The 9,451-nt window shown below is 34.1% G+C and overlaps 1 pseudogene; it reads right to left on the bottom strand.

The window, feature by feature from the left end:
• Positions 1 to 2,869: 2,869 nt before the first annotated feature.
• LOC106735882 (centrosomal protein of 70 kDa-like) lies at positions 2,870 to 8,548 on the bottom strand (annotated as a pseudogene).
• Between the last annotated feature and the right edge of the window lie 903 nt (positions 8,549 to 9,451).

The raw sequence follows: 9,451 nt of genomic DNA, 5'->3' as shown, positions 1-9,451 counted from the left end.
GTAGCAGTTAAGTACCATGTGGAGGCAGCCAGATTCCACCACATGGCCACCTACAGCTGGAATCCCATCCCTGGCTGCTTGAAAAACTATCTAGGTGCATGGTACACACTCACAAGCCCGGGAAACTGACAGAAACAGGAAATAGAGAAAAGAAAATTGTTGCATGGTTGGGCCCCACTGAGGAGTGCTTTTTCTCTGTTTTTCTCTCTGGCATGCACCCTCTGGCATTAAAAATAATAATAATTTTTTTTTCTATATGGCAGCCACACAACAAAGAAAAAAGGGAAATGTTGCTGCTGGATCTTAGCTATAAAAATATCATTATTTGTTCATATATAAGCCAGACTGTTTTTTTCTTTTGCCAATAAATATTTTTAAATCTTTATAAAATATGAATCTTGAGGCCAGCAGTTGACAAAGCAGTTACTTTTAAGTATTTTAAGTATTTAAAATATAACATAAATTTTGAGGGACCAGCAGGTAATATAGTGGTTAAGGTGCTAGACTCCCACATGGCTGACCACTGTTTGAATCCTGGACTCAGTGGCTTGAAAATCACACCAGGCACATGTGTGTGCATGCCCCAAATCCTGAGACGAGGATGGAGGAGAAGGGACTGTGGTGTGGCCATAACCCCTGAGGTGATTTCTCACTTTCTCTCTCTGTCTCTGTTCTCTCTCTGTCTCTCCAGTGAGTGCATGCAGCCAATGGTAAAAAAATCTTTTGAAAAATTATAAATTAAAAGTAAAATATAAAATAAATTTTGAATAGTGAAAGATTGTAATGTTAAAAATGATAACTGATAACCAATAGATAAATGTATTGCAAAATGATCGCATTAATAATGTAATAGTAAATAATAAGGTAATATTTTAATTATTAACTCCCCCCCAAAAGAACCTTTTTAAAAACTACTATTTATAGGAAGACTTTATAAAAAAGTAAAAATCAAAGTAATTATTAATAATTACAGGACAACTTAAAATGTAAAAATTTAAGTTAAATCTAAGGATATTTTGATTTAATCATGTTCTTAGAGCACCAAATTTTATTCAACCTAACCAGTATTTCCTATTACATTCCAAAAGCTATGAACTATGAAACTTTGGTTCCAGAAAAAATCCATTAAGTTTTAATCCATCATGTTTTCATTTTACTATAGAAATCAGATTTTTTTAAAAAGGCTTTAACTGTTCTTTTGACCTGCATTTCATTACACCAATCCAATTTTGAACTAATTAAATTTATTTTTCAAAGTTTCTAATTTATTAAATTGAAAAGTGCTTGATCCATAGTGCTTCCTCCTGTTTTAGAAAACACTGACCTCATACATTACTTCTAGGTTATTTCTAACTACCCTTTTCCTGCCACTGGTAGAAGTAGGGCACCTTCACTTGTTATAATTCAGTGACGCTCAAGAGTAAGACAGGAGCCCCTACAGTGAAGTACTTTCAGATCTCCTTTATTTATTTCTTCCAATAGTCGTAACATCATCTACAGTTTCTCTTTTTAATTAGAGTCACCTAATGATTAACACTGTCCAATTTACATCCAATTACAGCCAATGAAAAATTACAGGTGGATGAAAGGCTAGGTGGAATTATTTGCTTAGCGATGGGTATTGCATAGCTGTAAGGAAGAAACAGTGCCCTTTCAGTGCCAGTCAGTGAAAATATGTGTGGATAACCCTCAAACTTAGATTGTTATCAATCCAGACTTTACATAAGAATATTTCATTCAAAACAAGTGTGTGATTAAGAGAAGTCCTCATAGTCCTTTTTTTCTTCTTTATAAACAACTTTATTGAGTTGAATTGGCATATACTACACCAATTATTTAAATTTGATAAATTTTGGCATACATGCCTACCTGTAAAACTGTCACCACAATCAAGACAGCGAACATATCCACCACCACCCAAAATTGGTTCTTGCTGCTTTGTAATTCCACCCTCTCTTCTACTTTTCCAGCTCTTTCTCCAGACAACCACTCTTTGCCATCACTTTAGAATATTTATATTTCTGGAATTTTATGTAAATGGAAACCTAAGTATGTTTTCCTTTTCATGTCATTGTTCACTTAGCATAATTATGTTGAGATCCATGTATGCTGTAGCATGTACAATAGCTCGTTCTTCTAATAAAATGAAAAACAGAATTTTTATCAATTTGCCTAATGGTGAATATTAAGATTGTACTCATTTTTTAATAAGACTTTTGTTTGTAACTTCATGTCCTTTAATAAAAAAAAAAGCATGCATTATATCAAAATTGCAAAAAGGAAAAGAAATACTTTATGAAGGACTTCTATATACTCATCTATTTAATCCCATGGTTAATTTCCTACCCTAACACAAAAATGAAGCTTTTTCTTTCTTTCTTTTCTTCCTCATGCTTTGAAAGGGTAACTGCCATAAGATCTAGCTTAATAGAATGTGCCAACTATTACTTGCCAGAAAGTTGTAGCTTCTTACTAGCCTGATTCAGCCATTGGTATTCCTTTTCTCCTGGCCCAAAGGTCACTAATCCCTACATTTAAAAGCAACTTTTCTCTTAACTTGTAATCTCTCTATGTGTTTCTCTTTTATTCAAAAAATCTACTTTAAAACACCTTAAATTTTAAGCACTTTAGAATTACTTAAAAATAATTAAGGAATTTAAAGTTATTACTTTAATTAATTTAGCAACTATTTTCTGTACAGGAATGTCTAAAAGTTAACTTAAAAATTATATAGATAGAGAATAACCCAATACTAAGAAGGGGATAAATGTTGAGAGCAAATACATTCTATATCAAAATAAGATCAATTCTACAAAGCACTTATAATATTAAGAATGCAATTTGTACAGTAGAATGATTTGATTTGTTTTCAGTATGAAAGTACCTTTAATTTCTTTACTGCTGGTACAATGGTATCCAAGTCATCAATTTCTAAAATTTTAAGTACATCATTAGTAAATGCCTGAAATTCTGGGAAAAATTCATGTTCTTTCAATCTGTTGATAATGCTATGCAAGTATTTGGGTCCTCATACCTGCTTAATCTGCTCATTCATATCCTCATTGATCAGGCTACCTAATTTTCCATTGTGCTTACCAACACACACAGAGGACAAATGAATTCTAGGAGGTTCCTCATAGCATTGTTGATCTCCCCAAGTCTAGTATAAACTTCGTTCATTCAGGGATAGACTCCATTTAAAGAAGGCACATCAGATAACTTTTAGAAATGACAGACAATAGCTTGCAAAGTTTGAAAGTGTAGCATATTGCTGTCCTTTTTCTTATTTTCAATTTTTTCCAACATAGCATCTACTATAAACAACAGATCCACGACCTTGATATCTTCATTTTCATCCTCCTTCTTCAGTTTATGCCAAGGTACCAGTTTCAAAAATACTGTAGTATTTTCAAGGACTTATATAAATCCTTAAGGGATGTCAATTGATTTGCCCACATTTCTATTATACAAACAAGATGCTCAAATCCACAATCTTGAACAAATTTTTTATTGAAATTTTGAGCTCCTCCTTTGCTCTGTTTATAAATTATTACTGGAGGTCTAGGGTTATGAATAATTAAATTGATGCTACACAGTCCCTAAAAGTATGTCTGGTAATTAGGGCTTGTTGCTGATTTGCTGGGTTTATCTAGATTAGGCTGCACTAATTTTATCTATTACAATTAGAGCCATTATTAACATTCCTGTAAACAACTTTATATGACCATATATTTTAATTCCCATTAGGTATAAATAGAATGACTGAATCATATATTAGGTGCATTTATACAATTCAGAGGGTTTTATCATATTCAGAATGTCAAACAATCATCACCACTAAATTCAGAGGTATTTATTTATTTATTTATTTATTTATTTTTGCTATAGGGCACTTGCGCTTGCCAGAAAGACAGAGAGAGATAGAGAGACAGAAAGCAAGAAATCACTCCCAGGAGGGATGGCCACGCTGCAATCCCTTCTCCTCCATCCTCCTCTAGGGATCTTGGGCATGCATGCACACACACCCAGCATGAGTTTAAGCCACCAGGTCCAGGACTCGAACCATGATCAACCACATGGGAGTCCAGAAACATAGCCATTATGCCAACTGCTGGTCCCCAGAGTATTTTTATTACCTCAAATAAAGCCACTCATATTTATTAGCAGTCACACCCTATTCCTCCTTCTGTCAGTCCATGACTACCTCTAATTTACAGATTATCTCTCTATTTTCTTGGCTGCATATTTTATATAAATTGAATCATATAAAAGGTGACCTTTTGTATCTGGCTTTTTCACTTAGTATAATGTTTTCAAGGTACATCAGTGTTATAGCATTTATCAGTACTTCGTTAATTTTTAATGACTGAATAATATTCTATTGTAGGGGTCATCAGATGGTATGGTGGTTAAGGCACTGGATTCATACACAGCTAATCATGGTTTGAGTCTCAGACCTGGCAGCTTTCTCTCTCTCTCTGGTAAGTGCATGTGCCCTGTAGCAAAATTTTAAAATAATAATAATAATAAAATTAAATAATTCTTTAAAATAAATTCCACTGTATACATTAGGCTCAATTAAAAAAGCATTTAACAGATACAACAAAGTAAGGTAATTTGTTGAAAATGATGAATATGTTAACATCCTTTATTTGATCATCATAAGTCATGCATGCTTTGAGAAGCCACACTGTGTGCCATACAATTGGATACAAATAAAAAATTACAGAATTAAATTAAATTTTAATTTAAATTTTAAAAATATAAATTTTAGGGAGGTGGCAGGTGGTGTGGTAGTTAAGGGTGCTAGACTCCCACATAGCCAACCATGGTTTGAGTCCCAGACCCAGTGGCTTTCTTTCTCACTTTCCCTTTCTCTCTCTCTCTGGTCAAATTAAAATAAGTAAGTAAAGTTAAAATAAAATAATTCTTTAAAAATATATAAATTTTAAATAATAATGTTGAGAAATAATATTTTTAAGTAATCAAATGTAATAGGCTAATAATAATACACTTTCTGTCTCTCTTTATTAGATAAACTAACAACACTGGGTTCCAAGTATTTACTAGAAAGGTAATTAAGTATTACTATGATCAGTAAGTCAATTAATTTGCTTTTACTAATATTTATTGTGTGACCAAATTAGCCTAGCTTATAATTATCCCTTTATGAAACATGATGGGAAAAAGAACAAAATGAAAAATAAAGTGACACGGTCTACCAATAAAATATTAATAGCAAGATAAAAATTATACTTAGGGAAATGTAATATAAATCATTAATCAAGATATAATCACACTGATTAGAGAAGACTGGAATATTATTTAAATGAATGGCCACAAGAACACTTCAATATCAAGTGTACGAAATTAAAGTTTAAAAATTATTTGGAAACGTTTTCAGTTAATCTGTAATGTATAGACCCCCAAATCATCTTCTTTTCTCATTTTGTTTTAAAAAAAATCAAGAAAATGAAAGTTTTAGAAGCTGAAGTACCCTAAAAATGTAAATTCTCAGTAAATTTTTCAATGATTAAGGAAAAAAAAATGTTGTCCTGTCATTTCTATCTGCAGCACATGTAAAATTAGATACAGTGGACAATAAAATCTCAAGAAATTCTGAAGTCCATGAGTTTCAGCAGAGGGAGTTTACTCAATCCTCTGAAATTACACACTTTTATGTGAAGATAAGTAACACACTATTCAATCTCACCCTCAAAATTACTTTTTGAAGTAGGGCAATCATTCTCTAAAAATTTTGTGTGGAAAGGCAAGGTAGACATGAAGAAAGTGATCCAAAAAGGAGTTAAATAGATTTGACTAATAAGAAGAGCTAGAGTTTGAAATGATGACTTATAGATCTTATTAAATGTTAAATGCATACTAAATGTTTCTGTGAAATCAGCAATAATGGGCAGAGGGGAGCCAGATTAGTGCTACCCTGTATCAGAGTCATTTCACTGGGGAATATGAAGAAACAGTTTGACACCAAAAAGTTCACCCCCGTGACATGACAAAGGTGATAGTTTCTCAAAATTCTTTCAACTTTCCTGTTATCTTAGTATTACCATTGCAAACAAAACCTGCAGATCATAGAGTTTAAAAAATAGAACATTGTAATAGAAGAAAAACACTACGTGAATTGATTTCAGCACTTGTTCTCATTCTTCAGTGTATTCCTACTATCAAACAGTGTTCAGTGTTGGCATTTGTACCCTCAAGCCTAACTCTCTGGTCATCCACGTTAATACTAATGCTACATTAATACTGATCCTGTTACTAACAGCATTATGTTAATATTAGACTATGTACTAATAAGATTTTTGTTGCAATAAAATTTGAGTATATTCTTAAGTAAATATCTTTCAAATATAAAAAAGAACAATTAAATGCCATATGCAAATGGTGGTGTACTTCGATGGATTTTTAAAGGAAATTTATTTCTGCTATGAAATTAAAAGAAATGAGATATGGAAAATGTATAAAAATGGTGAGAATAAATAGTAAGTAAGGTAGTAATTTATGAAATATAAGTGAAGAGCTTATAAATATGTCAAGAATACAATGTGAATAACCAAGTAGCTGTTGAGCCATGGGTAGAATTCATCAGACATGTTAAATATAGATGGTAAGTTAGTAAACTATAAGACATGTGAAAGGCAGGTTAAATAAACAGAACATATGATGGGACTAATAAGATTTTTATGTACATATATGAAGAGATAGAAAGACTAAGTTATGTTTAAACCAACTCTAGACTGAGAACTATTCCCCCTAAGACATGCACAGATTAGTGATTCCTAACAGAGACACATATTGGCTCTGCACATGTTTGACTCTAGACCCATGAATACAATTCATGGTACTTCAGCAGACTCACTGGCAAGCTAAACCATGCCAAGCATTCATGCCTCTATTTTTCCTTGAGAGACAGAAATATATTCAAGGTACTTTCCATTTGTAGATTCCCTTGTTCCAACCTCCACACTATCCTAGTAACCACAGCATCAGCAAGGAAGGCAAATGGGACACAGAGAGATAGAGGACATTGCATATTCCAGAATTCTGCCTTCCAAAAGCTTGTATTCTACCCTATAGATGTTAACTTATCCAACTCAAATTTTACCAGAGGGCATATTCACTCACTGGACAGACAGACAGAATCAGACTGCAACCTTTTTTCTTCCATCTCTCTCTTTTTGGGGGGATTTTAGCCACACATGCATACACACCCAGAGTGTTTTCTCAAGCTGTCAAGTCTGAACCACCCAGTAGGCCATAGGGGATCCAGCTGCCTTAGGCTGGATGGCATAGGCTGGCCCCAATTTCTTTTCCTTTGTTTCTACTTTTTAACTTTTTATTTGATTTCCATTCCTTCACTTTCTGTAAGCATACCAAAATAGTATAAAAGTCCATGCATTCATCTCCAGACAAACAAAAATAAAAGATATGGAAATATGTATTATTTTACAATATCCAACCAGATGCTCAACTGGTACCATTTAAAATTCTTGGAGGAAATCGTATTACCTCTCATCATCCATGACCCTACTTCCTTCTTTCTCATAGTAACTCACTGGTTGTATTAAGAATACTTGATTTTGATGGGGACCAGCAGGTGGCGCAGTGGTTAAGGTGCTGGACATTCCCACATGGCCAATCACAGTTCGAGTCCCAGACCTGACAGCTTCCTTTCTCCCTTTCTCTCTCTATCTCTCTCCCTCTTTCTCTCTCTTTGTGTCTCTCTCTGGTCAAATTAAAATAAATGAATGAATAAAATTAAATTAAAAGGTCATTTAAATTTTATCAAAAAAAGAATACTTGATTTTGAATTAAGAGAATAGGAAGTATATATCCTATTTGTTGTTCCCCTAGAGCCCTCTGACTAACAAATATGTATTAGCATTATGGAGACTGAGAAGTCCCACAAACTATAAGATGGAGATCGAGGAAGTCAAAGGTGTAATTTAATCCACCTGGAAGGCCTGAGAGCCAGGGAAATTGATGCTAAAAATTCTAGTCCAAGGGCAGGAGAAGATAAACTAAGATGCCCCACCTCAAGCAGTAGACAGGAAATAAAGGGAAGGGAATATGAATCCTTCTTCCTCTACTTTTTGTTATATGGAGGCCCTGAACATAACTTAAATTTTACCAGAGGGCATATTCACTCACTGGACAGACAGAATCAGACTGCAACCTTTTTTCTTCCATCTCTCTCTTTTTGGGGGGATTTTGGCCACACATGCATACACACCCAGAGTATTTTTCAAGCTGCCAAGTCTGAACCAACCAGTAGGCCATATGATGCTCGACCACATTAAGATGAGCAATCCCCTTTCCTGAGTCCATGGATACAAATGCTAATTTCACACAGAGACAAGGCTTAATCTAGATGCTCCACAGCCCACTCATGTTGACACATAAAATTAATCATTACCGTTGAAGAAAGGTTAAGATTTAATCAACTTTATGAGTCAAACAGTTTTACATTTACCTGTGATGTCACAGACAGCTTGTCTAGTTGTGGACCCTGAGACAACCGTTTCATCAGGGAAAGTTATTACCTGATCCAAATTTTATTTAATAAAGTTATAAACCATTTTCTCAATATCAACAGAAAAATTATACCTGAACATAAAGAATATGTATCTAATTTTTCAAATATTGAAATAGCATTCAACTATTACTATAAAGGTCATATTAATAACAAACTATCCCAACTGTATAAATTTAAATAAAAAATAAGTAGACATTTAAGTAGGCAAAAATAAAATAAGTAGACATAAGCATGTGGCATGGTAGTTAAGGGCCCGCCTGTGGCATGGTAGGTAGACATAAGCATGTGGCATGGTAGCTAAGGGCCCGCCTGTGGCATGGTAGTTAAGGCAGCTGGATCCCACATGGCTGACTGTGTAGTCCAAGTCCTGGAACTGATCACAAAATAAGCATGCTTGTGTGCCCACAATCCCAACGGGAAGAGAGAAGGGATTGTGGTGTGACAATTCCCCATGGATGGGCTTTCTCACTCTCACTTTCACTCTCTCTCTCTTAAGTAAGCACATGTGCCCTCTGACAAAGTGGGAGGGGGGGAACACAAATAAAATTGATTTGCAGTTTTCTTTCTTTCTTTTTAAAACACGATTTTAAAACACAACATTGACATTATCCTCACAGATGTCCATCAACTGGCAGCATTTCAAATTCTTTGGGGAAATCTTACTATCTCTTCTCCATGAGCCTACTTTTGCATATCTCACCTTAACTCACTGGCTGTATTAAGAATATTTCATTTTGAATTAAGGATTTGGCTCAATTAAAATGTAAACATTCCTGGCAGTCACTTGTTTTAGGTAAAAGCCTTAATAGCTATAAGCATGGGATTGTGAAAGGCTGTCTCAGAAACTTGTACCCTGTGTCCCTGTTTCAGTTGACATTGAACTGCATATAGAAT

The sequence above is a fragment of the Tupaia chinensis genome, unplaced genomic scaffold, assembly GCF_000334495.1.
Source record: "Tupaia chinensis unplaced genomic scaffold, TupChi_1.0 Scaffold000051_1, whole genome shotgun sequence".
Lineage (NCBI taxonomy): Eukaryota > Metazoa > Chordata > Mammalia > Scandentia > Tupaiidae > Tupaia > Tupaia belangeri.
The sequence above is the reverse complement of the archived record's forward strand: the minus strand, read 5'-3'. Positions and strand labels throughout refer to the sequence as shown.